Source organism: Cricetulus griseus, chromosome 2 (assembly GCF_003668045.3).
Source record: "Cricetulus griseus strain 17A/GY chromosome 2, alternate assembly CriGri-PICRH-1.0, whole genome shotgun sequence".
NCBI lineage: Eukaryota > Metazoa > Chordata > Mammalia > Rodentia > Cricetidae > Cricetulus > Cricetulus griseus.
In genome coordinates this window covers 229026333-229052064 of record NC_048595.1, presented here as the reverse complement: position 1 = coordinate 229052064, position 25732 = coordinate 229026333, and positions in this window count along the sequence as shown.

Genomic DNA, 25732 nt, shown 5'->3' with positions numbered 1-25732 from the left:
TAAAATTAATTATTTATTTAAAAGATTTGGACCATGGTCAGTGTCAGCAACAATCCCGCATGTGTTGCAAAGGAGAGAGTTGTTGACCTAAATGGCTGAGAAGGGTCTAAGCAGAAACAAAATATTGTCAAGAAAAGATGGCATTACATTAAACATGTCACTGCAAATATGGAAGGACATTTACACCACAAACTGTGCTATATTTGTGTTCTGAAGACTGTAAACATAGGAATTCTTAGTTATTAGTTTCTTTATGTTGCTAATTTGGGGAGTCATTTTATTTGTGTATAAATAAGTATGTATATTGTATCCAATTAACACTACGTTATGTATTACTTCCTGAAAGTGATGTAATATCACTTTGTCAAGAATAGTTTTATATACTATGCAATTGTAAATGTCAAATTATGTTTTTTTAAAATAAATAGTGCCAGTGCTTACACACTTCACACATGGTGGTATTCAGATGTTTCTTTTAATACATTTATGGAAGAAGATTTGTGAAGGACAATGTCAAAGCAAATCAACAAGTGTTCTTCTTTGGAAAACAAAATTGAAAAGCTTTATTTTCTTCTTTATGAGCTTCGTATGCATGCTTTTATTCATATATGCAATGATTTAGTACAGTAACTCTGCTTTATTCAATTCGTTACCGTTTCTTTAGCCTTTGAAATGTCTGTCATATAAAGCCTGAGGGCTATTAAGCATGTTGTTATTGACTAGGGAAATTCATCAAAAGAACAATGAAATACTTCAAGATGGAACAATGAGCTAGCATTGTTGAATGTGAACAGCAGGGTTCACAAAGTGCATCTTATTTAGAAAATTTACCAATGATGGGCATGTTACTATCAGGGAAACTGATGTAATAATGTAGATCTGCAGATCGCATGTGTCAGAGGTTGAAAGTGTTAGTTATGATCATCCAGGAGACTCAAGTCCTGTTGCCTACACTCTTGTCTTACACCCACCTATATATAACTCCAAGGCTATAGGATCCAACACACTCTTCTGGTCTCTATGGACACTTACACATGACTTATATTCATATAATATGATCACATTTAGGCATCATCATAATAAAAACCAAACACATGTAGACATACCAATTCAAATGGGCTGGGTTAGAAATATATTTGGTAAACTTACATTCAATATAATAATGAATTTAGGAATCTGAAAATAGGGTTTTAAGTTTGTCATTTTCAGTATCTCTTTAATTTTCATTTGCTTGTAACTTGTTCATAATTAATATTCCAGAAATTCATCTTCTTCCCATCACAGGCACCAAATTAAATGAGGAAGGGGCTAATTCTCAGATGTTTAACTACCCTCTGTAATGAGACACACACAAAAAATGTGGAGGTGTAAGATTAAAAAACACTAAATTACTGTATGTCTGGGCAGGGGTATATATGGAAATGAATGATCCAGGATTCAAACTTTCATCATGATATCAAAAAAGACCAATAAAGAGTCTTTTCCTAATTACTTCTAAAAATCAAACATCAAGACAAAATATAAAGATCATAGTCCAGGTTCCAGAGTAGAATCTGAATAAATTGCTAAGATTATATTTTTGGAGAGTAGGATAAAAATTCCCCTTTTACTGACCTTGAATGCAAGTAGCCAGACAGCAGAAAGTGAAAAATTGTAATAGCTAGTTGAATTGTTTTAACTCTTTAAGCATATTCATCATATTCCATCTTTAATTAGGTAGTAGAATGCCTACCAAGATTTATTTAGCCATCTCTGGTATTTACCGCTCTTTCCATAAACATCCAAATATTTTAAAAGCCATATCCACATAATGTAAACATGGGGGAGTGGGTTGGGGGTTGGTGGGGAACATGGGAGAATGGCAGGGCAAGAGAATGGGAGGATGGATATGTAAATATGAGTAGTAATTAAAGAATAAAAAAGTATTCTTTAATGAGTTCTTTATTCTATGCTTTATGGATTCTTCTATTTAGGCCTGATATAGTCCTTTATCAGAAATGCAAAGAGACAACTGACTGATTTGAAAGAGAATCACCCCATGGGAGAGATTTGAATTCTTGTCCCCCAGTTGGTTGAACTTTTTGGGAAGTATTAGGAAGTCTGGATTTGTAGAGGAAACTGTGCTACTAAGGGTGGGTTTTGAGCTTCTAAAAATCTGGAACTGTCACTAATGTGCTCTCTACCTCCTAAGGGTCACAAACAGTTGTTTCTGCCACCATGGCCATTCTATTACCATGATCTCTGAGACATTTAAACTGTCAGCCAAATTTAATGCTTTCTTTCATGAATTATCTTTCTCTCTCTGCCTTGTACTTGTGCCTCAATATGTGAGCTCTCAGCTACTGCTCTGACACCATGCCTGCCTTCTATGATGCTCCCCATCATAGTGATCATGGGCTCTCAAGCTCTGAAGCTATCAAACCAAGTAAATGTTTTCTTTTATAAGTGGCCTTGGCTGTGATCACATCAAGAGAAAAGTAACTAAGAGAGTAAATTTTTCTTTTTTTATATTTTAATTAGAAAGAAGAGTAGTTTACATGTCAATACCAGGTCCCTCTCCTTCCCCTCCCCCCCTTCACCCGCACCAACTAACACCCTACCTATCCAATACCCTTTCTGCTTCCCAGGGAGGGTGAGATATTCTGCAGGGGGTCTTCTAAGACTGTCATATCCTTTGAGATAGGGCATAGGCCAACTCCCTTGTGTCTAGGCTCAGGGAGTATCCCTCCATGTGGGATTAGCACCCAAAGTCCATTTCGAATCTAGGGATAAGTATTGATCCACAACAAGGGTCCTCATAGATTTCCAAGGTCTCCTCACTGACACCCACATTCAGTGGGTCTGGATGAGTCTCATGCTGGTTTCCCAGCTATCAATCTGAGGATCAAGAACTCTCCCTTGTTCAGGTCAGCTGTTTCTGTGGGTTTCACCAGCCTGGGGTGGACCCTTTGCTCATCAGTCCACCTTCTCTGCAACTGGATTCCAATTCAGTTCAATATTTAGGTGTGGGTGTCTGCTTCTACTTCCACCAGCTGTTGGATGAAGGCTATAGGATGGCATTTGAATTAGTTATCAATATCATTATCAGGAGAAGGCTTTTAAGGTAGCCTCTCTCTGTTGCTTAGATTTATATTTGGTGTCATCTCTGTAGCTCTCCAGACATTTCCCTAGTGCCTGACTTCTCTTTAACCCTATAGTGTCTCCCTCTATTATGGTATCTCTTATCTTGCTCTCTTCTCTTCTTCCCCCAACTCAAACGCCCTACCCCATCATGTCTTCCTCATCCCTCCTCTTCTCCCCTCTCATTCTCCTGGTTCCCTCTCCCATACCACCATGCTCCCAATTTGCTCATGATATCTTCTCCCTTTTCCTTTCTCCATGGGACAATGGATGCCACTCTTAGGGTCCTCCTTGTTTATAAGCTTCTCTGGCAGTGTGGATTGTGGGCTGGTAATCCTTTACTCTATGTCTAAAATCCACATATGAGTGAGTGCATACCTTGTTTGTCTTTTTGTGACTGGGTTACCTCACTCAGAATGGTTTCTTTTATTCCCATCCATTTGCCTGGGAATTTCTAGATTCCATTGGTTTTGTTTGTTTGTTGTTTTTGTTTTTTTTTTGTTTGTTTGTTTTCCTGTTGAGTACTACTACACTGTTTAAATGTACCACATTTTCTATATCCATTCTTCAGTTGAGGGGCATCTAAGTTGTTTCCAGGTTCTGGCAATTACAAATAATACTGCAATGAACATTGTTGAACATTGTCCTTGTTGTATGAATGTGCCTCTTTTGGGTATATGCCTAAGAGTGGAATTGCTGGGTCTTGAGGTAGTCTGATTCCCATTTTCCTGAGGAATCACCATACTGATTTCCAAAGTAGCTGTATGAGTTGGCACTCCCACCAACAGTGGAGGAGTGTCCCCTTTTCTCCACATCCTCTCCAGCATAAACTGTCATTGGTGTTTTTGATTTTAGGCATTCTGACAGGTGTAAGATGGTATCTCAGAGTTGTTTTGATTTGCATTTCCCTGATGGCTAAGGGTGTTGAAGACTTTCTTATGTGTCTTTCAGCCATTTTAGATTCCCCTATTGAGAATTATCTATTTAGTTCTGTACCCCACTTTTAATTGGATTATTTGGTGTTTTGGAGGCTAGCTTCTTGAGTTCTTTGTAAATTTTGGAGATCAACTCTCTGTCGGATATGGGTTGGTGAATATCTTTTCCCAATCGGTGGGCTGTTGTTTTGTCTTGTTGACTGTGTCCTTTGCCTGACAGAAACTTCTCAGTTTCAGGAGTTCCCATTTATTAATTGTTGATCTCAGTCTGTGCTACTGGTGTTATGTTCAGAAAGCAATCTCCTGTACCAATTAGTTCATGAGTAATTCTGACTTTCTCTTCTAATAATTTCAGTGTGGCTGGATTTATGTTGAGGTCTTTGATCCATTTGGACTTAAGTTTTGTGCATGGTGATAGACATGGATCTATCTGCAGTCTTCTACATCCAGCATCCAGTTATGCCAGCACCATTTGTTGCAGATGCTTTCTTTATTCCATTATATGGCTTTAGCTTCTTTGTCAAAAATCAAGTGTTCGTAGGTGTGTGGGTTAATATCAGGGTTTTCACCTTGATTCCATTGGTCTACCTGTCTTTTTTGTGTCAATACCAAGCTATTTTCAGGACTATAGCTCTATAATAGAGCTTGAAATCAGGGATGGTGAAGCCTCCAGAAGTTCTTTTATTGTAGAGGGTTGTTTTGGCTATCCTGGTTCTTTTGAATTTCCATATAAAGTAGAGAACTTTTTTTAAGATCTGTGAAGAATTGTGCAGGGATTTATATGGAGATTGCATTGTGTCTGTAGATTGCTTTTGGCAAGATTGCCATTTTTACTATATTGATCCTACTTATTCTAGATCATGGGAGATCCTTCCATTTTCTGGTAACTTCTTTAATTTCTTTCTTTAAAGACTCAAAATTCTGTTTTTGTTTTTTGTTTTCAAAATTCTTATGATACAGGTCTTTCACTTTTTGGTTAGCATTAACCCAAGGTATTTTATATTGTTTGTGGCAATTGTAAGTGTGATATTTCTCTGATTTCTTTCTCAGCACATTTATCTTGCATATATCATCCATACTGTTTTTTTTTTTTTTAGTTAATCATGTATCCTGCCTCTTTGCTGAAGGTGTTTATCAGATGTAGGAGTTCCCTGGTAGGGTTTTTCAGGTCACTTATGTAGACTATCATGTCATCTGCAAATAGTGAAAGCTTGACATCTTCCTTTCCAATTTGTATCCCCTTGATCTCCTTGTGTTGTCTAACTGCTTTAGCTAGAACTTCAAGGACAATATTGAAGAGATATGGAGAGTGTACTGCCTAGTCTTGTTCCTTATTTTAGAAGAATTGCTTTGAGTTTCTCTCCATTTAGTTTCATGTTGGCTGTTGGCTTACTGTATATTGTTTTTATTATGTTCAGGTATGTTCCTGTTATTCCTGATCTCTCCAGGACCTTCATCATGAAGGGGTGTTGGATTTTGTCAAAGTCTTTTTCATCATCTAGTGAGTTGATCATGTGTTTTTTCTTCTTCAGTTGGTTTATATGGTGGATTACATTTGATAGATTTTCAAAATCTTGAACCAACCATGCATCCCAGTGATGAAGCCTATTTGATCATGGTGGATGATTTTTCTGATATGTTCTTGGATTCCATTTGCCAATATTTCATTGAGTATTTTTGCATCTATGTTCATGTGGGATATTGGTCTGTAGTTCCCTTTTTTTAGTTGTGTCTTTGTGTTTCTTTTTAATCCCTTTTACAACTGTAACCCACACCCACTTTCCTCCCCAGAATGGAAGTCAGTTTAGTCAGCATCGTTACAAGTGTTATTAAAAAAATCCTTGATTTTACTTCATAATTATCAGACAAAACCAAAATATTTTAACTTCTTAAAAATATTTTCACCTTAAAGTCTCACTCACTGACACTTTCTTAGTTTTGCCTTAGGTATTACATTGACCTAAGGGGAACTTCTGTAGTTCAATATTTATATGTCATAGTAAGTTTGACTGATTGTATCTATAATACTTTGAATTTCAAATCTGAATAGAAACTTTCATTCAAGCATCTTCTCTAGCATTAGGCTCTAAAGTGTCCACAATTCCAAAGTCTTCTCATAGTCTCATAAACAGGTTATGTTGTTGGTATTTCTCTTGAAATTAATCTCAGTATAATTTAAATGTATGAAAATATTCTAGTTCATCCTTAGACTATTGTCAACCTTGCAGTGAGTATATGTTTCATTTTACCCTTTTGCCTACCCAGATATCTAAATAGTAGAGACAGTGCTATTTCCATACTTTATTCCATGCCTACGTCAATTATATAGTAATCTCATTCATGGCAGTATTGAATTATCATGACTTAATAGCGAATGCAACCTAGTCTTTACTCAGCACAGCTTATCTTTTCTATGAGAACCTCTGGGGGATTTAAATTATTCCACATTAATAATGTGCATTCATTGTTATGCCAGCTGAGTCCCGCTCTTCCTGGTTGTCTGGAAATAAATTTCTGTAATTCCCTTTCCCTTATTACTCACTTAGCTAGTATTTACTTGCTACTAACTACACTGCCATAGCATTGTGAAGATACAGTAATGTCAATACCTTGCACAACTTAGAGGTGTCAATATTTTCATGGAAGACACAATACATATTGTGGACACATAATGTTGAGTGTAGTGAGCCTACTCAACAGAATAATATAATTTGTGGGAGTTAAAGAAATGTTTTAGTCAACCAGAAGGAATGAACTTCTTTGTAGGTGATCTTTCAACGTAGAGAATAAAGTAAGGCAGAAAGGTCTAGTCTAATTTCTAAAATGCTAACTCATGTCATAAAGAACAAAAACAAAAGAACTAATATACTGGTTGCCTTGTCTATTCAACTTGACAAGTTTGGGTCATTTGGAAAGATAGATTCTCATTTGAGAAAACACATGTATAAGATTCGCCTGTAGGTTATTCCATAGAACTTTTTTTTTTAATTTAGTGGCTGATATAAGAAGGTTCAACTAGGCTGGGCATTGGTCATGTATGCCTTTAATCCCAGCACTCTGGAGTCAGAGACAGGAGGATCTCTGTGAGTTTGAAGCCAGCCTGGTCTACAGATCAAGTGCCAGAATAAGCTCTGAAGCTACACAGAGAAACACTGACTTGAAAATCCCCCCCCAAAAAAAGAAGGTTCAACCTATTTTGGGTAGAGACACCTCTTAGGGCAGATCACTGTATTTGTATTTTGTATTATTTTCTGTTGCAGGAACAATACATTGTGACCATAGCAATTTTAAAAGGCAAGTGGCAAGAACAGCTAAGAACTCACATCTTCATCTGCAATAAGATTTTCTTGCATGCAATTCTGTAGTGCATATTCTTAATTGTAAGGAAGCCCAGCCCACTGTGAGTAGTGCCATTCCCATGTGTAATATCCTACAGTGTAAAACACAAGAATTGAGCCTGGCGTTGGGTGGCACATGCCTTTAATCCCAGCACTTGGGTGGCAGAGGTAGGCAGTTCTCTTGAGTTAGAGGCCAGCATGGTCTCCAGAGCGAGTGCCAGGTTAGGCTCCAAAGCTACACAGAGAAACCCTGTCTGGAAAAAACAAACAAACAATAACAACAACAGTTAAAAAAAAAACCAAAACCAAAAACAAAAACAAAAACAAAAACAAAACAAAACAAAAAACAAGAGTTGAGCAAGTCATGGGGAACAAGCTTATTTATGAATGCCCCGCCTTAGCTTGGCTGGTTTCTTGTCAGCTTCCCATAACTTAAGTTATCCTGTCTACCTTTTGTCTCTGGGCTTTTCATGTTCTCTTACTTCTGTAAATCTTATTCTTACTCTGTGGGTGTCTGTATAACTATATAACTGCATAGCTGGATTGCTGGGTGGCTGTCCCTGATGTTCTCCTCTCCTTGTTCTCTTGCTGCTTCTTTCTTCTTTCTACTTCTGTTTATACTCTCTGCCTGCCAGCCCTACCTAGCCTTGCTTCTGCCTCACTGTTGGCTGTTCAGCTCTTTATTAAACCATCAGGGGTTTAGACAGGCAAAGTAACACAACTTCAATGAGTTAAAGAAATGCAGTATAAACAAAAGTCACACACCTTAAAATATTATTGCCCAAAACAAGCTAGTAAGCAGCATTCCTTCATGGCGTCTGCTTTGTCAAGTGCTTGTCTCACTTGAATGCCAGCCATGACTTCCGTCATTGATGAACTATTACCTGATGTATAAACAAAATAGGCCCCTTTGCACCCAAATTGACTTTGTCTTTGATGTTTTATCACAGCAGTAAAATTCCAACTAAGACCTTGATTGATTGGAATCCTCCAAATGCAATGAGTTGAATAATGAATACTCTAGCTGCAGTGAAGGAAATGTGACCAGGCGTTGAAGGAAAGACAATCCAAAGTATGGTGGTAGCTGGAAACTTGCTTCTGGATAATTTGAGGAGAAAACTGGTTACAGACATTGCAACACACATTTAGAAAAATTCTTGGGTCCAGAAAGCAGACGTTGATTCTTCCATATCAAACGATGTTTGATTAAGTACTGGATACCTCCTGGATGACAGATCGTTAGCCTGTAAGTGACACAAACACAGTTTGCTGAACAAAGCAGGAGAAGCTCCCAGTTGTTATCAATCAACTGGGCCATGCACATGACAATCTTAAAGGGGGGAAGTACATTTTTCTTCTTTAAGTGAAAACAAACAAGTACTTTAGGAGAAACACTGGTTATAAAACTTAAAACAAGTGTTTGCATCATCTGAAAACTGCAGAAACTCATGGTGCTGCTGACACATTTTCCTAAAGATTCATTATTTCAGACTCTGAAGTGGACTTAACAACAGCTCCAATAGTTGTAACGATTTCCATGTCTTGTGTTGTGCAAACACAATTATGCAGTTAGATTAGCAGTGATAAAATGGCAAGAAATTGTCGTATCCTTCTTACAATGGGAAGAGGGGTGTAACCACATTGGAATAGGAAACTCTAGATGGTATTAAGCAGAGGAATCATAGTATGTATTGACATGTTAAAATATTTCCTTCTATTGTCATGCACCAGTAAAATTAAAAGCAGGATAAGGATCCATTTTTAAATGTATTTTTAATTTATGGTAACACAGTGACAAATATATTTTTAAAAGAAAGAAGGAATCAAGAGGACCTCCTGAAGAAAGGCAAATATTGAAGTTTCTGAAAGAAAATTCATGGTCAGACATGCGGTTGAAAAACGAGACATAAGAGTTTTTTATGAAAAATAACAAAAGTTAAGATATGAGAGAAAAACAAAACCACAAACACTTCATGACAAATGTAGCTCAATAATGAGGACCAAGGTTAAATACCAGATATGTTTTTCTTAAAAGTAGAGGACATTTTTGAGTGCAATATAGGCTATTTCCGTGGGATACAGAATAAAATCTCTAATTCCAGGAAAAATGAGAAACAGGTTGGTGCCTCACTGAGTAGTAAATTCTTGAGGAATAAAATATAGAAATGAATGGAAGTATGGATGAATTGATGTTTTTTAGGAAATATTTACCCTTTTATTTAAATTGTGAAATATTAGGATATGGCATCAAAAATTCATTTTTTACAAAATAGTAAATGCTGATGTTATTTGAAGTTAAACTATTTAGAATCAAGAACAAATATCAAGGTGTATTTTGTAGAAGAAATATTGAGTTTATTTCCATGTCTCTGTCACCAGTATGACTATAAATCCTGAAATAATAGAAGAAGTAAATAATTATTTTGGTGAGGATGATGTGAACTGGAGAGACAGTATTAATGGCCAGATATTTCATGTTAAGCAGTTGGAGGTACGTTTGGTTCTTGGTAATAACTGAAATTGTAAATGATAAGGAGGTATTGAAGAGACACATGTTTTCAAGGTAGCATTTTGTAGACCAAGTAAACTCAGGATGTCTGTTCAAGTCATACAGATGACTTAGAGTAATGAGCAAGTGTCCATCAGCGAGCCAATGCCACCATGACTGTGGCAAGATCATTACACACATCTCAAGACTAACCTTCCTGATATTTGGAGGAATGAATGAACTTCTTAAATCACATATACTCAGGTAACACAATACCAGATCTGAGGCTTCCACTTTTTTGGGATATAGATTATGCATGCAATTAAATACCTAATAACCAAATAAAATTAAAAAATAGTACTCATGTATTTTTCTTCTCTATATATGAGGTGGGGGATGTGTGCCCTAATACATATGTAGAAGACAAGGGAAAATATGTGTGAATTTGTTCTGATCTCTCATCATATGGGTGCCAGGGACAAAACTCAGGTTGTCAAGCTTAACAGCAAGTTCCTTGCAACAGTGATGTTGCAAGTGGGTTTTTTAGGCCTGAGCCCAATATCTCACATCATTGAATATATGACCATTAGATGGGTTATAAAAGGTTTATAGTAGAAAAAAGTATTTCTCTAGTTCTATAATTGAATTGTTCATGGAAACAAGCTTAGAGTTTTGTATGCCAAAGCTAACTGTATAACTATGACCCAGAATACAAAGTGCAATAATAAGGAGGGAAGAGTTTAATTCACACAACTTTGAAAACAATGTAAATGAAACATGGTTGCCTGAAATGGTTTTACTTTGATTTGTATGGTAGATGCTATGAGATGACCAAAACATATCCACAAGAATATCTAACTGGGATGGAAAAGAGGTGTAGATAGTATTTCATGCTATACTTCAAAATGACTTCCTTCAGGGAATCACAGATTTAGATCTAGTCTGGCACACATGAAAGTAGCATTGCTTCGAGAACAATTTGAAGAAATAGTTTGATCTTATAAAGTCACAAAGTCTTCTGTAGGAAAGTATAATTATAAGTAGAAATACCTGATAATAAAATTTCACAGATGTGTAAAAGAATATTTATAAACTCTTCATCCTCTTTCACTGTCTATGTTAACAAAGTATATAAATGTATGTATGCAATTACATAAATGGAAAGAGCCAGGCACTTGCTAAGAACATCACGCTATTAAAAGAACAGATGCTTTAATGAATTGATCTAAATTATTTTGAGCTTCAATAAAATAATAACATTGTTCAATTAAATATTCAAGTTTCAAAAGCTTATTAAGGACACTACTAAAGCTAGATATTGTGCTTGTCTCTTGTCAAGTGGCCATGTGGTTTGTGATTATGATTCAATGATTTTTAAGTTCCAGTAAAATATACTAGGGCTTCATTTTTCACAGGAAACAGACTGATCAGTCTAACTGGAAACTACAGCACTTTATTGCAAACCTTGATTACCTTTCATCTCATTAAAAAGCTGTTGAAAGATAATTTATTTCTAGTTGTTAGCAGAGGATAGAAATTTCTTTTTGTTAATGGGTCAGTCTGATTATATCTTATTACTCGCTTTTATCAGTCTTGATAAAAGAACAGTAAATTAATTATTATCTCTATTTCAGCATCTCAGAAACAGAGAAAATTATATTTGCTGAACTGGGGCTTAATTAGACCAAATAGCTATAGTTGAGTTTAATGATTTTGAAGACTATAATAGATATAGCAATGTTAGTACTTATTAATTACTCTTGCACTTAATATTCCAGAAAATAGAAAAAGTCTTATAGGACACAAGGTGAAAGTTTTAAGTCATGCTGTGGGACAAAGTTTTGGTTTTATATGTCAACAAGCTGAATGAAAGTTGCACAAACTAGACTGTATATTGCCTAAATAGAGTTCAAACAGAATCATTTGTGGTATTTGCTAAAGGGAACCAAGGAAAAGTAACAGAAATGTACAGAAATTGACATTGTTTTCTGATACATATTTTCATGGAACTGACCAACGAACTGTACCATTTCTCCAGTGCACCTGCAGATCCCAGTGCTAATGGAATTGTCCAGCTGATTCAGAGACATGTTTAATTTACTTTAATTGTCTTTATTAAGAAAAATGCAAATAAAATCTCAGTTCAAACAGAGGTAGTGACTTCTTTTTCACATTAGAATAGTTTATTCATTTATTATATTATACCAATATTACTGGATTATAAATATTAGATATCTTAATATTAACAACATTTTCTAAGATAAAATTTTTGCAAATATACATATTGTTGTTTGTGGTGATATGGTGTTCTTACTGTAACAAATAAAAGCTTGGCTGTAGATCAGAGGGCGTAGCTACAGACAGACAGGAAGTGATAAGGCTCTGTGGAGAGGGGAATGTAAGGAGGGGTGAAACAGAAGCTTGGTCTCTTTTATTCAGCAGAGAAGTTAACAAGTAAGATGTGGCTGTGGCTTGCTCCTCTGTCTGTCTGTTCTTTCAACATTTACCCTGGTATCTGGTTTCAACAATTGTTAAAGTTCAATTTCCTAAAAACAAGTTCCTAATACAAATTTTACATGATTGTACTGTGATGAATTCTGTCTCTCAATATCCTGAAGTCATTTTAATAGCTAGAAACCACAAATGGTTGAATAATCAATAAATTTAAAATTTATTATCTGATACCTGGTATCAGACATATGGTCATTTGTCAAAATTAAAATTGTATTTTATTTAAAGATGTCAAATCTTAACTCCTAGACTCTGGGATCATGGTCCTTTTTTTTTTTTTTTTTAAAAAAAAAAGGGCACTTAAAGATGGTTCAATTATCATGAAGTCCTTAAATCAGGCCCCCATGATGACTTTATTATTCTTCCTTTGGAAATAAAGGAGGTGTGCCTAGAGTATAGATGAAGTGAAAATATCAGAGGAAATGACACTTCATAGACTACAGAATGTCTGAAGATTCTTTGGAAGACAGGAGAAACATGAACTATGTCACAGGCCTCAGAAAGAATTAAACAGTTCATATATTGTCTTGGAGTTCTAGCTTTGAGAACTTATTATTATTCCAGGTGCTCATTTAAATTCATATTCATTTATACTTAATTTCTGAATTAGATTTTAATATAATTAGTTTTGAGGAAGTAAATTTCTTTTATTTAAACCACCAAGTGTGTGTGGCTATATTTTCTAATCATCTAACATGCAAAGGGGAGATGAGATGATACTGAGCTAACCTGGGCTGCAATTCTAAATAATATAATTTATAAAGATGTTTTTACTGCTTTGTCAAACTGATACCTTTTAATACCTAACTTCTACTACAGAATAACAAATAACATAAAGTTATCATACAAGCATTTTGTAGTTTTTTGATCAGAACTTATAACTAGGTTAACTTATATAGCCACATAAAACTTACATAACTAAGTATATAACATATAACTATATGTAATATAAGGTTCATAACTTATATAACTTATATACTACATATGGTTATATAAGTTATATACATATGTTTATGTACTACATAATTATAAAGTATAGAGTCTAGTTATAAGATTTATCAATAATATATGAAGCAAGAAGCACATAGATTTTAGAAAAATGTGCAGTGAGGAAGAATTGCTACCTAGTCTCTTGTTTAAATTGAAACAAATAGTCGGGTCAGCTTTCAAGGAGTTGATGGGATCTGCTAAAACTCAGAAAGTGATAGACAACCAAAATCTAGTGTCCAAAAAGCCATGCATTCCTCCCAACACTTCTGTCTTGATTCAGTGTTATCAGTACTGGATTCCTGACCAATACAATTTAAAAATAATAATTATGTTGTTTCAGTTGACCAAGTTTGTCAATAAGTAGTTGTAGGAGTCATGGCAAACATATATCTCTGTAATCCTGTATGGAGCTGCAGAATACCGCACCCAAAAGATGGCGCCGGTTTCTGCCCTCCGCCAGCCCGACGGCGAGCGCTCTCTGTGGTAAACAACTCCTAATTTGGTAAAGGCAATGTATCCTCTTAATTCTGCTTGGAGACAACCAATCCTGGCGCACCACGTAGGGTTAGGTGATTGGTAGATGTAGACTATATCAGGCCCCGTTTCCCTCGACCCGGGGCCGCTGCCATTATACACTGTAAAAGCAAAGAGGTTCCCGATTAAACTGTGTTGAAGAAGATTCCTCGGTGTGGCGTCGTTCTTGCTGGTCAAGGGTGGACACCAAATAATCCCTTGCTGTGGGGTCTTGAGAGAGAGATTTGGGAAAACAATATCAGTATAGAATGTTTGTTTTATCTTGTCACATGTGCTGACTCCATGCCTTCAAGACATCAGGAAAGATCCCAAGCCTTATTCTTAGTTTATGGTTTCTGAAATGACTGCTGGATCGCCTCAAGGTTACTCTGATTATTTTTGTAAGATTCAGAGTGAAAGAGCACCAAGCATCTGACAAAATGTTCTCTCAAAGTCAATTTAACACGTTTGGGGGGAGGAGAAGTTGATGATATATATTGTGACTTCAGCTTGTAATTGACTCTGTAAGTCATTGTATCTGCACTGGACAAAACATGGTCAAGTCCAGCACACCATAGTAGCCATGTGAGTAAGGACAATAAAATGAGGGACAAAAGAAGAGGCAATAGTGAGTTCTGCCAAAACCCTCTTGCAAATGCTGTAAAATTGGACCACTTTCTAAGAAATGCATTTTAGATTTTTTTCTTTTTTACAGAAGAAGCAACAAAAAGAAAAAAAGGGCCCTATGTAGCAGTATAATCAGAAGAGGGAACATTAGAGTAAGTCTTTCCTCAAAAGAGTAAATGGTGACACACATTATCTGTAGAGCATTTAAGTAATGTTGAACTAATAGTTGGTCTACATTTTCATCATTGACATGGGCCAGCATTGTTTTGTTCACCAACCCCTCATCTGACAGAGGGATGATCTCCAAAATATACAAAGAACACAAGAAGCTAATCTCCAAAACACCAAACAATCCAATTAAAAAGTGGGCTACAGAACTAAATAGACAAATCTCAATAGAGGAATCTAAAAATGGCTGAAAGACACATAAGAAAGTGTTCAACATCCTTAGCCATCAGGGAAATGCAAATCAAAACAACTCTGAGATACCATCTTACTCCTGTCAGAATGGCCAAAATCAAAAACACCAATGACAGTTCACGCTGGAGAGGATGTGGCGAAAGGGGAACACTTCTCACTGTTGGTGGGAGTGCCAACTTGTACAGCCACTTTGGAAAGCAGTATGGCGACTCCTCAAAAAAAATGGGAATCAGTCTACCAAAAGATCCAGCAATTCCACTCTTAAGCATATACCCAAAAGCAGCACATTCATACAACAAGGACATATGTTCAACGATGTTCATAGCAGCACTATTTGTAATAGCCAGAAACTGGAAGCCCCTCAACCGAAGAATGGATAGAGAAAATGTGGTACTGAGGAGTACTACTCAGTGAAAAAACAAACAAACAAACAAACAAACAAAAAAAAAAAAACGAGGCAATCTTGAAATTTACAGGAAAATGGATGGATCTAGAAGAAACCATTCTGAGAGAGGTAACCCAATCGCAAAAAACACTAACATGGTATGCACTCACTCATATGCGAATTTTAGACATAGAGTAAGGATTACTAGCCTACAATCCACACTGCCAAAGAAGCTAATAAACAATGAAGTCCCTAAGAGAGACATACATGGTCCCATGGAGAAAGGGAAAGATTCAAGATCTGATGAGCAAATTGGGAGCACGAAGAGGGGGGAGGGAGCTAGGAGAATGAGAAGGGGAGAAGAGGGATGCTGAGGACATGAGGGAGCTGAAAGTATGAGTCAGGGTAAGAATAGATGATAACAAGAATGGAGATACCATAATAGAGGGAGACATCTTTGGTTTACAGAGAAATCAGGCACTAGGGAAATGTCTGGAGATCTACAAAGATGACACCAGCTAACTATCTCAACAATGGAGGAGAGGCTACCTTAAATGCCCTCCCCTAATTAAGAGATTGATGACTGACTTGTATGCCATCCTATAGCCTTCATCCAGCAGCTGGTGGAAGTAGAAGTACACACCCATAACTAATCACCTACTGAACTGGAATATACAATATACAATTCACAGGTCATGCTCAGAAACTGAGGGAAGTCAGGGGAACACATGAAGGCATGTATTTGCAGGTAGAAACTTAAGCAGAGACTCTGCTTACTGGCTTGCTTGAGTGGCTTGGTCAACCTCCTTTCTTATACAACAGCCCCAGTAAGTAGGATCACCTGCATCAATCATTGATCATAAAAATACCCAAAAGAATTCTGCAGTGAATCCATCTGGCCCCGGGCTTTTTTTTTTTTGGTTGGGAGACTGTTGATGACTGCTTCTATTGCCTTCATCCAGCAGCTGGTGGAAGTAGATGCAGACACCCATAAGTAATCACTGATCTGAATTGGAACCCAGATGCAGAGAAGGACCAGTGAAGAGCACAGAGGTCCAGACCAGGCTGGTGAAACACACAGAAACAGCTGACCCAAACACCCGGGAACTCTTGCTTTTTGCTTCCCCAGTGTGATAGCTTGAATACCAGCATGGGACGGATCCAGACCCCAGGCACATGGGTTTCTGTGAGGAAACCTCAGAAATCTATGGGACCTCCTGTAGAAGCCCAGTATTTATCCCTAGCATAGGTGTGGACTTTGGGAGCTCATTCCATATAGAGGAATACTCCCTGAGCCCTATCCCAAAGGATACAATACAATACATTCAGGGGAAGCAGAAAAGATATGTGACAGATAAGGTTTTAGTTGAGGGGGAGTTGGGGGAGGACTGGTCAGAGAAGAGGACTAGGATTGTCATGTAAAACAATCCTGTTTCTAATTCAAATTTAAAAAAAGTTGGAAAAAAAAGAAATGTATTCTATCTACATTTCTCTTCTGACCTTCTTACACCAACTTCCCAAATGTTTGGGTTATAAGTATATGATACTGTGCCCTCCTGGACTGCAATTCTAAACAAAATAATTTATAAAGATATATTTACTGCATTGTAAACTGATACCTTTTAATACCTGACTTCTACTGAATAATAATTGATATAAAATTATCATAAAAGCATACTTTGATTTGTAGGACAAAATATAATATTCAAATAAAAATGAGATTCTTCCTCAAACATGATATAATTATTTTAAATATTAAATCGTTAATAATTGTTTGAGATAGATCTCTCTGTGTAGCCCTATTTGCCCCAGAACTTGCTCTGTCCTCCAGGAGGGTCTCTACCTCAAAGAGATCTAACTTCTTCTGCATGCCAAGTTGTCAATAAACTTTAAGAAATTTATACAAATAATAAAACTTTATGCAGAAAATGCCTCTCAAAATTTGTTTAATATTTTAAGAAATTATATATCAACTATTTTAATGAAAAACTTATGGTGAAATTCATAGAAATATGATAAAACACAATCACTAATGTGAAATTATTCAGTTTAATCATTTAATTTTTATGATTCATTCCATATTTCCCCTTGTCACTTAATGCTTTTCATTTTTCACTGATTCAATCATTCTTTTCTATTGCAAATAAAATATCTTATATATGGTGTATTCTTTCCTGGGGAAGACCACATTTTGTGTTTCTAGCTTTCCTCAGTTGTCTGTAGTTATATATATCCCAGTTCCCTCTCCCTCCCATTCTTTCATGCCCCCCACAGACTTTCCAATCCCACCCCCATCCACTCCCCAGGAAGGGTGAGGCCTTCCCTGGGGATCATCAAAATCTGTCACATCATTTGGAGTAGGACCTAGGCCCTCCCCTGTGTATCTAGGCTGAAAAAGTATCCCTTCATAGGGAATGGGCTCCCAAAGTCCATTTGTGCACTAGGAATAAACACTCTGTAGTTCTTTGTAAACAAAGTTGAAGCTTTTTGGGTTTCTCCCATCCACTTTGGCCTGTTCATTGGTGTCACCCTTTATCAGATCACACACAGACAATGTTAGTGATACTGTATGGTATAGCTTTCTGATGGTACTAGAAGATGGTCTCACAGCAATATCTGTGGTCCTTCGGTTCTCACAATATTTCTGCCTGTCTTCGGCAGTGTCCCCTGAGCCTTAGGAACAGGAATGCTGTGTTGATGTATTTACTGAGCCTGGACTTCACAACTCTGTGTTTTTATTGGTTGTGGTTTTCTGTACTTGTCTCCGTCTATTTGAAACAGAAGTTTTCTTGATAAGGAGTGAAGACTACTGTGGGTTGGATAAATGTTCACAAATTGTTGCTAGGGGATATCATGATTTAATTAGTGCTCATAGAGTCTCACCCCCAAACTGTAAGTTTTCTAAAACTGAGTAGGTTCCAGTATCAGGCATGGTTCCTCTCTTATTTGATAGATATTAAGTTCAGTTAGAGTGCAGCTAGTTATCACTAAGGTACATGTGGTATAACTGTACCCTTAGTGTTACTGTGACATGCTGGTTGCTAGTGTGGTTCCTTGCAGCCATAGCTGGGTCAGACTGTTAGCTGCTTCCTTTCTTTGGGAAATTACATGGTGCTTTCTGATACCATAAAAGCTAGTCCTCAGTGAGGGAGCATCAAGTCAGGGCCTTAATGGGCATTGTTTTACAAATTGTATCTTACAGAACAATAGCTATTATCATGTCATTATTGAATAATTTACAGGTTAGGAATATAATATTTCTCATCACTGGAAATAATCAAAATGTTTAAGCAGTGTATTTTTTTTTAAAAAAGGTCTCATGAAAAGTGGAAAATTTTCTGATATTATTTATGGCCAGATGATGAGTCAGTCTTCAACCAAGGTGGGAGGGGGGGTTGTACACTGAGAAAAACAGGGGAAGTAGACTATTCTTTGAAAATAATCCTCAATAACTAGTGAGGCTCTGTGTTCCAGCAGCCACAAACAATAAAGTTTCTAATATTGCTGTTTGTTCATAAGAAGCCAATCTGTAGACTCCTAGAAATTAATGATTTATCTCAGACCCATGAGAGAACTGACTTGGAAGGTCTGTCTAGAGTCAGAAGCCAGAAATAATCTGAGCATCGGTGAGGCATGATTTAACTTTGGTGCCACAAGCACTGATGATGATTTCAGCCTTCGGAGGCCATGCCTTTGACTCATTCACCAATAGTGAGCTACAATGCTGGTCCTAAGAAAATGTTGAGTGATAATCTGTGTTAGTTTCAGACACTAATTTGGTGGAAGTCGTTAAAAATCACCATAATAAAATACAGAATGCATTGAGTACACATATTTCACACTTCACAAAATTTACTAAAGTGACTATGTGACAAAGTTGATTTAGACTATTACATAGGAGAAAAATTTTGCCACAATGACATTTCCAATTATTATTGCTGCACTTCATGTTGTATTCTTTAAATGAAGTTTAATTAAAAGTCACATATATACTGATCTCATAATTTTCATATTTGATACACATGATTCTATGTCTGAGATAGATCTGGGATAAAATGCTTAGATGATTTAGATTTAAATGAAAACATTCTGTAAAGAAATAAAAAATACATTGTGTCTTGGAGATAGAGTAGTTTGAATCAAATAATAATAATAACAATAATAATAATAATAATTCCATCATTTAGTTATTCATTTGCTCAAGAAGATGGTATTTAAATAATGTTATAATAGAAATAAGCTCTGAAGATGAAGTTTTTCTGGACCTTTTAATTACTTTGTTACTACTTCCACAAATAAAGACATTAATAAAGCAATGGCTGTAGTTCAAGGGAAAAATTGTCGTACCTAGTACAACACTGAGGGGAAGAAAAATCGGAATTACAGCACTTCTGAAGAGAGTGCCAAGCACTAGTCACCTTCACTGAGATCTATATTTTTAAAACGTAGTCTTCAGTAGCCTCTAAGAAACTAACTCAGACCTCTTCATAATCAGTGCATACTTCATAAATTACCTGCCTTTGAAATCTGAACATACAGCCATCGAGATCAAGTTTCAATAAAAAGTTATTTCCCCATGTAAAATGACTAACAAAATTGTAAGTTTAGTACAGGTGTCCACTGATTTGAGGAAACATCATCCTAGCTATTGTTGGAGCAGTAACACTTTCCAAGGTTTTGCTGATTGCTCACTGCCCCAGGATGCCAGCATGGTGGGGCTTTGGTAAGATCCTTTTCCTGATAGTGCATGGAACCCCTCCTGTCCTCCTCTCCCCTCTTCTTTTCCCCTTCTCTTTCTTCTGACTCCATCACCCCTCCCCCATGCTCACAACCCCAACTGTATGACCCCACTTAATCTTAAGCATGTTTCCCACGGACTTGAGGCTAACAACTGGCACATATGGAGTTGTAGATTGAAATCAACAATGGAAGGGTCAGATACAGTTAAACCCATAGCAAACACCATGTGTGAGCATGTCGTTAATTACTAGGTATTTACATACAACATGCAAGAACAAAAGGAAATAAGGAGCAATGCATTCAAAGAGGAAATGATTCACAAGTATTTCAAGTACTTGATGTGGTTGTTTTGTTTGGAGTGGCTTTCATCTCATTTTATTCTAAAGCTCTTACATATATTTTACCCATTGCTTCCGATTGCTTTCTTGTTCAGAGACTTTCCCTGTGTTCTGATCACAGACTGCCTCTAACAGCAGTAGGGCCTGGAGATTTTATGTAGGTGTCCTTGTCCTTTGGCTCTTCTTTCCATTTGCATATGAAACATATGGCTTCTCTGTGTTTGAATTCCCTGTCATCAACCCCTCAAGTTCTTTCTAATTAATACTCACCATGATTCAATAACATGACATTTTAAAGGACTCATGATTTTACTGGGAAAATAACCTAATTTTTGTGCCAACTACTTTTCCAATAACAGTGTATAAGTTTCACATGATTATGAGACCAACTTCCATTTCATAATCGCCATAGGTGATGTTTATATTATCCGTCACTTTCTGAAATTTTGTTAAAACTGACTTTCAGTAATTTGACAATGAGTTTTGGTAAGGAAACTTAGGGTTAACTAAGTTATAAAATTAACATTTTATTTGTTATTGGATTTTGCATTGGAACAATGTATTAAGCTTGCAAGATTAGGTGATTCCTATGTCTGCAGAGAGGAACGTGCATCTAGAAGACTCTGCTTTGATATCTTGACAAGAGGAATCTGTTGGGAGACTCTGCTGTTTTCTAACAGGGAGAAGATAGATCTGGGCCACTCTGTCTTGACATCTCACAGGAGGAAGATGGGTCTGGGAGACTGCATTGTCCACTAACAACAAGAAGGTGGATGGATCTTGGAGACTCTAAATTGACTTAAGAACAACATCTACTTTCCTATGAAACCCTGAAGAACAGACTGGAGCCGATAATGTTGGAAATGAATGAATGACCCAGTTTTTGTAGGGCAGAAACTTAATTTTTAAAATAGGATTCCTACTTGCTGTATAGAATTTGAGACAAACAGAATTTTTCAACTAAGAGGGAGGAATAAACACAAAGCAGAAGGAATCATCATTGTTAATTAGAAACAAGGAGACACTAAAGAAAGCATGTATTTCAAACAACAAACTATAAAAATACTGTCTCCATATGTACTATCATTTGCTGTTTTAAATCTCTCAAAAATTCAAAAACATGCTATATAAAAGGTGGATATCAGACCACTAAAAATAGTTATAGAAAAAGCAATAAAATAGATATTCAACATTTTTCCTTATGGGGGTCAGAAAATAATTTCCCTTATATTATTGTTAGCTCATTTTATATGATAAGTGATGGTCCAACAGTAAATCTAGACATTACTGGAAATGTTCTAAACTGCCCAGCAGCCACTAAAGGCAATTTAAGTGTGATTTATTACCAAGCCACAGAAAATTTGCTACCATTCCTAGCCACTTTCCTTCTGGAAGTAAGGAACAAGAAAAGTAGACTGTGCTTTTGTGGTTAATGTTAAGTATAATTAAATAAGTTCATGAGACATTTTCCATTTCCCTGTGGTGGTCACAGCTGCCCCTCTGAAATTTCTGGTAGTGGCATCAACAAGAGTTATTACCTTTAGTAGACAACTGCTATTAAAAACATCTGTGGTCACAGAATTCCCCCTTTTAAGTGATTAAATGATGAGGCAGCCACGAAGAATATTGGAAAAAATATCTTGGGGACCTGTCTAAACAAATGGTTGAGTATCATTACTTTACTTTTTCCAAAATAAGAAAATACGGGTATAATATTTTTGCTCTTTTTATTTAAAAATAATAGATAGGTGTCCTGCTATAAGAAATATTGCAATGCCAATCCATGTACCTTTCACTTGGTTCTTTCTGCATAAATATCCTAAAAAATATGCTGGCTTGATAAGTAAAATACTATTGTTTCTAATTTAAATGAAATTTGTTAAAAACTATCCCACAGCATTGCCACCATGAATTTGGCATTGCAGTCCAGCAAGATGCATATTGCCTTGCTGGTAGAATCTCTTGCTGGTCTTAAATAAACATGTCCATGTACTTCTCATCCAGCCTGCTCCTTGGGCTTTAGCAGTCATTAATGAATTCTCCATCTATCTACTTTTAAATTTAATTAAAATTTTATTTTGTTTTGTTTTTCCTGTTTCAATCATACATACATATAAATATATAAATATAATTTTCGGATTTTAATTAGTGTTCACTCTTAGTGATGACCACTTGCTATTGGACAACCAGTTAGTGAGATCATCCCTGGAGATGACTGCTTCATACTCTCTTGGCAGTTATTGCTTGTAGCTCTTAACTAAGGGTACGATTTGGGGAAATTTCCCACATCAACATTGGTATCAACTGGGGTTGTCATTATGAAAATCTTGTCTAGGCAACAATATTATTAGACACCTTCTAATGTAAATCACTCATTATAACCCAGATGCACTAAAAATGAAACTGGGGAGCTTTACAGGGTAGAAGAGGGATTTGTGAAACCAACGTATAAAACGAACAGGATCTGCACACAACACAGTAGTGTTGTAACTGAAGCAATGGTGAAGCCTTGGTAGAAAAACAATGAGACATGTTGTCATTTTTGAGGTATTGCTGATATTTAATGGGTCCACATTCCATATCCTATAGAGAAGACACAAAGTTGTATTAGACTCTCAGGTCCTCTGGCTCTTAACAATCTTTCTGCCTTTTCTGCAGTGTCCCTAGAGCCTTAGGTGTAGGAGTTATGTTGGAGGTGTATCAAATAAAGCTGGTTGCCCCATTAAGGGTTAGACTCTGCCTTTTGGGCAGTTGCAGCTTTCTCTAATTGCCCCTGTCTGCTGTAAAAAGAAGTATCTTTGATGGGCCAAGAGCTAAATTTATCAGTAGGTATAAGTGCAAGTTTTTAGAATGCAGTTAGAAATTATACTATTTTAGGGAAGTGGCAGTAATTGGTTTTCCTGTAGGTTCTATGACCTCATCATATAAGAGTAGTGGTCTAATAAGACAACTGTTGATTTCCCCCAACATAAGTGCCACCATCTGTGGATGACAGAGTTAGGTAGGACTAGTGACTATTTAGTATTTTTAGTATTTTTCTCTTCCCCATGAGAGTTTGCAGTGTACCATGAAGTACTCTTGACACCTAGTCTTCAGCAGGGAGGCTACAAGATCAGGTCAAGCTCAGTTCCCTTCAAATTCTATCCCCAAAGTGTGCAGCAGCAGGAACTTACCTTTAAATTCTGGGAGGCAGCTGATTTTGCAACGAGAGTGCCCTAAAACATTTCAGAAGTTATTTGACCAATAACTCCAAAATCATCTCATGTCTGATATTAGCTTTTTGTTAGGTAGTCTAAGTACCCACCCAGGTTTTCCCATTTCTCTAATTAAATCCTTTCAAGAATGTAATAATATAAGTAGATTCATAACTCTTGGTTCTAGCCCTGTTTTTTGTTAGTACAATTATCTTTGGATTTATATAGATGGTTGCAATTCATCTTCCACAGTTGGGTAAGGTATCATGTAAAGTGTGTAATCCTTGGACTTTTAAATATTAGTAAAGTCTATTTAAGAAATTATAAACAAAAATGATTAAAGAGTAAGAGCAACAAAACGCAAGGCACCTGCCAATCTCATGGAATTGCAGCATAGAGAAAACTTAATTGGTCCCAGTTTAATTGGTCATTCAACTTTTTGTGATTAACTAAAGCTCAGATACAACGACTATGGTCCATCCTGGTAGAGTGGCAGCATTTAGAAAGGAAATCTGATCCAAACCAATTGCCTCCCACAAGCTGTACCTAACAGAGTAAATAAGAAGCATAACTGTGCTCCTTCATTTGTATCTGTAGCTGCTATGAATGAAGTTGTTATAAAAAAAAAGCTTACATGCTTCACTGTGTGACTTAGGTTTTCTTTTTCTGAAATAATTGAACAGGATGATATTTTCTGCTTGTTATATAAGTTCATATTAGGATTTATATTATACTATTAAACAGTTTCTTGGATAGATACGTTGTTTGGCATTCTTGTTGCTCAAGAATCTTTAATTACTTGCTAAAATTTAATAGGCTCAACTCTTTCTGTGAGTAGTGTGGTATGTAAATATGTTCTGCTAGCATGTACCTCCCCTTCCACCTCCTAGGCAGTCTTTCTCCAAACAAGCTTTAGTTGTCATTTTTCTTTCAATTTACTTTTAAATTTTACTTTATTATTTTTATTATTATGTATTTATTGTGTGTTCTATGTGTTTGTGTGTGTGCATATGACAGTCAGGAAACAACTTGTGCAAGCTGTTCCTCACTTTCTACCCTGTAAATTCCATGGAAAACACGGATGCCTTTACCAACAAGCCATTTCACAGCCTCCAGGAAAAGCATTTCAGCTTGGTGAATTCCCCCTTATCAATTTTGTCCTCTATTAGAATATGCCTTTGTGGCAGATTATAAGAACATCTTGTTTTTCTTTATTATTACTTTTACATTTAATCTATATTAATGAATGTACTTGATTTATTTTTATGAGATAATGAGATCCATGCCAAGTGTATTAAGGGTTTTTGATTGTTCAATTGCAATGAATAATCTTCATTTTTAACTTAGCATGGATTTAGATTACATAGAAGATAGAATTTATCTGTAAAAGATGATAGTACAGAGAATTATCTGAAAAGATTGACACTGAATGTGGTTTGTACCATGTCCATGGGCTCAGAGCATAGATATTCAGCTTCCGAACCATGTGTGTTGGTAGAGGTGAGAACTCTCTATTGTTATGTTATACAATGCTGTTTTACCTATCATAGTAGACTGAATCCTTTAAAATTAAGAGCCTAGTAATTCTTCCCTATGTTTTTTCTTCTGCTACATAATTTTGTCATCATGAAACAAAAGTAGATATTACCTGATCTAAGATCATCTTTTGCAAGTGCTATTCTTCCGTTAAACTGTTTTGCTGTGTTGGGCTGTGTCTATTGTCTTCAAGTTCTCTTTATCCTTAATCTCCATATAGGCCTCATCTCCAATGTTTGGCATACAGATTTTTGGGTTAACATAGTGGATATTTATTTCCGGGCTGTGATTCCACCTTCTTCTCTTATTTTCCAAGTTTGTTTTTCAGCTGTTCCAAGGCACATACCTTTCCATATACAAACAAACCTTTCTAGTCTTAAAATTCTCCTGACATTTTGATTGGAAGTAGACTATACTCATGAGCCAGTGTGTGGAGAGTTGTCATCCTTGGTATGTTGAGTTCCAGATTCCTGAACATGGGTGTGTGTGGCATCACATTTGTAAAATCTATCCCTAAATATACAATTTTTTCTGAATAACTAAAAATCACTAATAGCACATATAAATACACATCATATCTGTATGAATATATTCCTC